At 59.2% G+C, this 7,205-nt stretch overlaps 1 protein-coding gene across 2 annotated transcripts in view; it reads right to left on the reverse strand.

Moving 5' to 3' along the window:
• The window catches only part of rad54l2 (RAD54 like 2), a 149,091-nt gene extending 145,775 nt beyond the window's left edge, over positions 1-3,316 (reverse strand). For both annotated transcript variants that reach the window (XM_068051409.1, XM_068051407.1), the window contains exon 1: positions 3,138-3,316. The gene's annotated coding sequence lies outside the window, so the exon portion shown is untranslated. The remainder of the gene's footprint in view (positions 1-3,137) is intronic.
• Between the last annotated feature and the right edge of the window lie 3,889 nt (positions 3,317-7,205).

The following is a 7,205-nucleotide window of genomic DNA, read 5'->3' on the forward strand; positions in this document are numbered from 1 at the left end:
TGGGGGGGAAGGGAAGGGAACGGGGGGGGGGGAAGGGAAGGGAACGGGGGGGGGGGGAAGGGAAGGGAACGGGGGGGGGGGGAAGGGAAGGGAACGGGGGGGGGGGGAAGGGAAGGGAACGGGGGGGGGGGGGGAAGGGAAGGGAACGGGGGGGGGGGGAAGGGAAGGGGAAGGGAAGGGAAGGGAACGGGGGGGGGGGGGGGGAAGGGAAGGGGAAGGGAAGGGAAGGGAACGGGGGAAGGGAAGGGAAGGGAACGGGGGGGGGGAAGGGAAGGGAACGGGGGGGGGGAAGGGAAGGGAACGGGGGGGGGGAAGGGAAGGGAACGGGGGGGGGAAGGGAAGGGAACGGGGGGGGGGAAGGGAAGGGAAGGGAACGGGGGGGGAAGGGAAGGGAAGGGAACGGGGGGGGAAGGGAAGGGAACGGGGGGGGGAAGGGAAGGGAACGGGGGGGGGAAGGGAAGGGAACGGGGGGGGAAGGGAAGGGAACGGGGGGGGGGAAGGGAAGGGAACGGGGGGGGGAAGGGAAGGGAACGGGGGGGGGAAGGGAAGGGAACGGGGGGGGGGAAGGGAAGGGAACGGGGGGGGGGGAAGGGAAGGGAACGGGGGGGGGGGAAGGGAAGGGAACGGGGGGGGGGGAAGGGAAGGGAACGGGGGGGGGGGAAGGGAAGGGAACGGGGGGGGGGAAGGGAAGGGAACGGGGGGGGGGAAGGGAAGGGAACGGGGGGGGGGGGAAGGGAAGGGAACGGGGGGGGGGGAAGGGAAGGGAACGGGGGGGGGGGAAGGGAAGGGAACGGGGGGGGGGAAGGGAAGGGAACGGGGGGGGGGAAGGGAAGGGAACGGGGGGGGGGGAAGGGAAGGGAACGGGGGGGGGGGAGGGAAGGGAACGGGGGGGGGGGAGGGAAGGGAACGGGGGGGGGGGTGGGGAGGGAAGGGAACGGGGGGGGGAGGGAAGGGAACGGGGGGGGGGAGGGAAGGGAACGGGGGGAGGGAAGGGAAGGGAACGGGGGGGGGGAAGGGGGGGGAAGGGAAGGGAACGGGGGGGGGAAGGGGGGGGGGAAGGGAACGGGGGGGGGAAGGGGGGGGGGAAGGGGGGGGGGGAAGGGGGGGGGGAAAGGGGGGGGGAAAGGGGGGGGGGGAAGGGAAGGGAACGGGGGGGGGGGGAAGGGAAGGGAACGGGGGGGGGGAAGGGAAGGAACGGGGGGGGGGAAGGGAAGGGAACGGGGGGGGGGGAAGGGAAGGGAACGGGGGGGGGAAGGGAAGGGAAGGGAACGGGGGGGGGGGAAGGGAAGGGAACGGGGGGGGGGGAAGGGAAGGGAACGGGGGGGGGGAAGGGAAGGGAACGGGGGGGGGGGAAGGGAAGGGAACGGGGGGGGGAAGGGAAGGGAAGGGAACGGGGGGGGGAAGGGAAGGGAAGGGAACGGGGGGGGGGAAGGGAAGGGAACGGGGGGGGGGGGAAGGGAAGGGAACGGGGGGGGGGGAAGGGAAGGGAACGGGGGGGGGGGAAGGGAAGGGAACGGGGGGGGGGAAGGGAAGGGAACGGGGGGGGGGAAGGGAAGGGAACGGGGGGGGGAAGGGAAGGGAACGGGGGGGGGGAAGGGAAGGGAACGGGGGGGGGGAAGGGAAGGGAACGGGGGGGGGAAGGGAAGGGAACGGGGGGGGAAGGAAGGGAACGGGGGGGGGAAGGGAAGGGAACGGGGGGGGGGAAGGGAAGGGAACGGGGGGGGGAAGGGAAGGGAACGGGGGGGGGAAGGGAAGGGAACGGGGGGGGGAAGGGAAGGGAACGGGGGGGGGGAAGGGAAGGGAACGGGGGGGGGGAAGGGAAGGGAACGGAGGGGGAGGGGAAGGGAAGGGAAGGGAACGGGGGGGGGGAAGGGAAGGGAAGGGAACGGGGGGGGAAGGGAAGGGAAGGGAACGGGGGGGGAAGGGAAGGGAACGGGGGGGGGGAAGGGAAGGGAACGGGGGGGGGGGAAGGGAAGGGAACGGGGGGGGGGGAAGGGAAGGGAACGGGGGGGGGGGGAAGGGAAGGGAACGGGGGGGGGGGGAAGGGAAGGGAACGGGGGGGGGGAAGGGAAGGGAACGGGGGGGGGGGAAGGAAGGGAACGGGGGGGGGGGAAGGGAAGGGAACGGGGGGGGGGGAAGGGAAGGGAACGGGGGGGGGGGAAAGGGAAGGGAACGGGGGGGGGGGAAGGGAAGGGAACGGGGGGGGGGAAGGGAAGGGAACGGGGGGGGGGGGAAGGGAAGGGAACGGGGGGGGGGAAGGGAAGGGAACGGGGGGGGGGGAAGGGAAGGGAACGGGGGGGGGGAAGGGAAGGGAACGGGGGGGGGGAAGGAAGGGAACGGGGGGGGGAAGGGAAGGGAACGGAACGGGGGGGGGAAGGGAAGGGAACGGGGGGGGGGAAGGGAAGGGAACGGGGGGGGGGAAGGGAAGGGAACGGGGGGGGGGAAGGGAAGGGAACGGGGGGGGGGAAGGGAAGGGAACGGGGGGGGGGGAAGGGAAGGGAACGGGGGGGGGGGAAGGGAAGGGAACGGGGGGGGGGGAAGGGAAGGGAACGGGGGGGGGAAGGGAAGGGAACGGGGGGGGGGGAAGGGAAGGGAACGGGGGGGGGGGGAAGGGAACGGGGGGGGGGGAAGGGAAGGGAACGGGGGGGGGGGAAGGGAAGGGAACGGGGGGGGGGGAAGGGAACGGGGGAGGGGGGAAGGGAACGGGGGCGGGGGGGGGGGGGAAGGGAACGGGGGCGGGGGGGGAAGGGAAGGGAACGGGGGGGGGGGAAGGGCCTGGGCAATCGAGGAGAAGGTAGTCGGGGAGGGCAGGGGTGAGGGGGGGTTAGGGTTAGTTGAGAGGGATAGAATGGGGGGTGGGGGGGTGAGGAGTGATAGTTAGACCGGGGCGGGGGGAATGTCAGATGCCTGGCCAGGGAATGGGGTCAGACCCCGAGGCCCGATTTTCCTCCCGGGCCCTACGGTGAATTACTGACCAGATTCCGGGCACGGCGCGGAATCCCCGCCGCCCGGGCCCAAGGTCCCGGTCCCGCCGCCGTCTCTTTGTTCCCTTTGTCTCCGGCCAGGCCTCAGGCCGCACTGGGCCTCCCTCCACCTACTCCCCGACCCTCCAGTACCCGGCCCCAGCCATCTCTTACCTCAGGCAGTCGCGACTCTGTCACCATAAACCTTCCCCAAACCGAATTAAATCGTAAGAGAATACCCCGTTCGCATCGACTGAAATCAGAGAGAGCGCTGCTCCAGCGCGCGACACAGGCAACAGGGAGCGCCGACAAACAGTCCGGGCACCGAGCAGAGCTGCAACTGCGCCACCAGCCGGCCGCCGGCACAGTGCGCCGCCGCGGGGACACCGCAACCTGCCGGCCGCCGGCACAGTGCGCCGCCGCGGGGACACCGCAACTTGCCGGCCGCCGGCACAGTGCGCCGCCGCCGGGACACCGCAACCTGCCGGCCGCCGGCACAGTGCGCCGCCGCGGGGACACCGCAACTTGCCGGCTGCCGGCACAGTGCGCCGCCGCGGGGACACCGCAACCTGCCGGCCGCCGCGAGGACACCGCAACCTGCCGGCCGCCGGCACAGTGCGCCGCCGCGGGGACATCGCCACCTGCCGGCTTGCGGGGGATACGCACCCTGGACACTGCCACCCACAGGAATGAGTGAAGTCAAAAGTAAATTACTGCAGATGCTAGAAATCTGAAACAAAAACAGTAAATGCTGGAAATACTCAGTGGGTCTGGCAGCTTCTGTGGAGAGACAAACAGACCTTTCAGGACTGTGACCTTCCATCTGAACTCAGTGGGATACTTACTCTGGATACCACCACCTATGAGTATTTTTGAGATACTTAGCCTGGGCAAAGCTACCTGCTGGAATCTGTGGGACATTCCCTCCGGAGATAGCTGCAGAGATAGTGGATACACTGGCTATGATTTTCCAAAATTCCCTAGATTCTAGAACGGTCCCAGGAGATTGGAAGTTAGCAACGATAACACCACTATTGACGAAAGGAGAGAAAGAGAAAACAGGGAACTACAGGCCAGTTAGCCTGACATCAGTTGTTGGGAAAGTGCTGGAATCTATTACTAAAGAAGTCTTAACATGCACTTAGAAAATCAGGCAAAATAAACATTTCTTTTTATTCTTTCATGGGATGTTGGCATCACTGGCAAGGCCAGCATTTGTTGCTCATTCAGAGGGCAGTTAACAGTCAACCACATTGCTGTGAGTTTGGAGTCACATGTCGGCCAGACCAGGTAAGGATGACAGATTTCCTTCCCTGAAGGACATTAGTGAACCAGATGGGTTTTTACGACAATCGATGGTAGTTTTATTGCATCGTTACTGAGACTAGCTTTCAGATGCACATTTTTTTAATTAATTGAATTTTAATTCCACCAGCTGTTGCGGTGGGATTTGAACCCATGTGCCTGGGGCATTAGCCTGGACCTCTGGATTACTAGTTCAGTGCCATTACCACTACGGCACCATCTCCACCAAAAGACGAATCATGTTTGTCAAATTTATTGCCGTTTTTTGAGGATGTAACTAGTAGGGTAGATAAAGGGGAAGCAGTAGATGTAGTGTACCTGGATTTCCAAAGGCATTTGATAAAGTGCCACACAAAAGGTTAATAGACAGATAAGGGGTCATGGTAATATATTAACATGGATAGAAGATTGGTTATTGGACAGGAAGCACAGAGTAGGCATAAATGGGGCATTTTCAAGTTGGCAGGCTGTGACTAGTGGAGTGTTGCAAGGATCAATGCTGGAGCCTCAGCTATTTACAATCTATATTACTGATTTAAATGAAGAGACAGAGAGAAATGTATCTAAGTTTGCTGATGATACAAAGGTAGGTGGAAAGGCAAGCTGTAAGGAGGACAAAGAGAGGCCACAAAGAGATAAAGACAGGTTAAGTGAGTGGGCAACAAAGTGGCAGATGGAGCATAATGTGGGTCACAAGAATAGAAAAGCAGAATATTTTTCAAAGGCATAAAACTTGTAAATTTGATTTTCAGAGAGGCTTGGGTGTGCTTGTAAAGGAACACAGAAAGTTAGCAAGCAGGAACAGGTACAATTGCGAAGGCAAATAGCATGTCGGCCTTTATTACAAGGGGATTGGAGTACAAGAATAAAGGAATCTTGCTACAATTCAACAGGGCTTTGGAGTACCGTGTACAGTTTTTGGTCTCCATATTTAAGGAAGGATATACTTGCATTGCAGGTGGTATAGCGAAGGTTCAGTAGATTGGTCCCTGGGATGAGGGGGTTGTCCTATGATGAGAGGCTGAATAAATTGGTCCTATATTCTCTGGAGTTTAGAAGAATGAGACGTGATCTCTTGAAATTTACAAGATTCTGAAGGGGCTGGACAGGTTAGGCACAGGCTGTGGAATCTAGAACACGGGGCACAGTCTCAGGATAAGGGGAGGTTGATTTAAGTCAGAGATGAGGAGAAATTGCTTCACTGAAAGTGTTGTGAATCTTTGGAATTCTCTACCCCAGAGGGTTGTGGATGCTCCATCGTTGAATATATTTAAGACTGGGAGAGACAGATTTTTGGTCTCTCATAGAATCAAATGACATGGGGAATGAGTGGGAAAGTGGAGTTGAAGCCCTAGATCAGCCATGATCGTATTGTATGTCGGAGCAGGTTCAACAGGTCGCATGGACTACTCCTGCTCCTATTTCTTATGTTCTTATAGACTGGGCTACTTACTGGAATCTGTAGGATACTCCCTCGGGACTGGGCTAGCTACTGGAATCTATGGGATACTCCCTCGGGTCTGGGCTACTTACTGAAATCTGTGGGACATTCCTCGGGATTGGGCTACCAACTGGAATCTGTAGGATACTCCATACTGGGCTATCCACTAGAATCTGTGGGATACTCCCTCCAGACTGGGCTATCTACTAGAATCTGTAGGATACTCCCTCCAGACTGGGCTATCCACTAGAATCTGTGGGATACTCCCTCCAGACTGGGCTATCTACTAGAATCTGTAGGATACTCCCTCCAGACTGGGCTATCTACTAGAATCTGTGGGATACTCCCTCCAGACTGGGCTATCTACTAGAATCTGTGGGATACTCCCTCCAGACTGAGCTATCTACTAGAATCTGTAGGATACTCCCTCCAGACTGGGCTATCTACTAGAATCTGTGGGATACTCCCTCCAGACTGGGCTATCTACTAGAATCTGTGGGATACTCCCTCCAGACTGGGCTATTTACTAGAATCTGTGGGATACTCCCTCCAGACTGGGCTATCTACTAGAATCTGTAGGATACTCCCTCCAGACTGGGCTATCTACTAGAATCTGTAGGATACTCCCTCCAGACTGGGCTATCTACTAGAATCTGTGGGAAACTCCCTCCAGACTGGGCTATTTACTAGAATCTGTGGGATACTCCCTCCAGACTGGGCTATTTACTAGAATCTGTGGGATACTCCCTCCAGACTGGGCTATCTATTGGAATCTGTGGGATATTCCCTCCAGACTGGGTTATCTACTAGAATCTGTAGGATACTCCCTCCAGACTGGGCTATTTACTAGAATCTGTGGGATACTCCCTCCAGACTGGGCTATCTATTGGAATCTGTGGGATATTCCCTCCAGACTGGGCTATCTACTAGAATCTGTAGGATACTCCCTCCAGACTGGGCTATCTACTAGAATCTGTAGGATACTCCCTCCAGACTCGGCTATCTACTAGAATCTGTAGGATACTCCCTCCAGACTGGGCTATCTATTGGAATCTGTGGGATATTCCCTCCAGACTCGGCTATCTACTAGAATCTGTGGGAAACTCCCTCCAGACTGGGCTATCTACTAGAATCTGTAGGATACTCCCTCCAGACTGGGCTATCTATTGGAATCTGTGGGATATTCCCTCCAGACTGGGCTATCTACTAGAATCTGTAGGATACTCCCTCCAGACTGGGCTATCTATTGGAATCTGTGGGATATTCCCTCCAGACTCGGCTATCTACTAGAATCTGTGGGAAACTCCCTCCAGACTGGGCTATCTACTAGAATCTGTGGGATATTCCCTCCAGACTGGGCTATCTACTAGAATCTGTGGGAAACTCCCTCCAGACTGGGCTATTTACTAGAATCTGTAGGCTACTCCCTCCAGACTGGGCTATCTATTGGAATCTGTGGGATATTCCCTCCAGACTGGGCTATCTACTAGAATCTG

Source organism: Heterodontus francisci, chromosome 19, assembly GCF_036365525.1.
Source record: "Heterodontus francisci isolate sHetFra1 chromosome 19, sHetFra1.hap1, whole genome shotgun sequence".
Lineage (NCBI taxonomy): Eukaryota > Metazoa > Chordata > Chondrichthyes > Heterodontiformes > Heterodontidae > Heterodontus > Heterodontus francisci.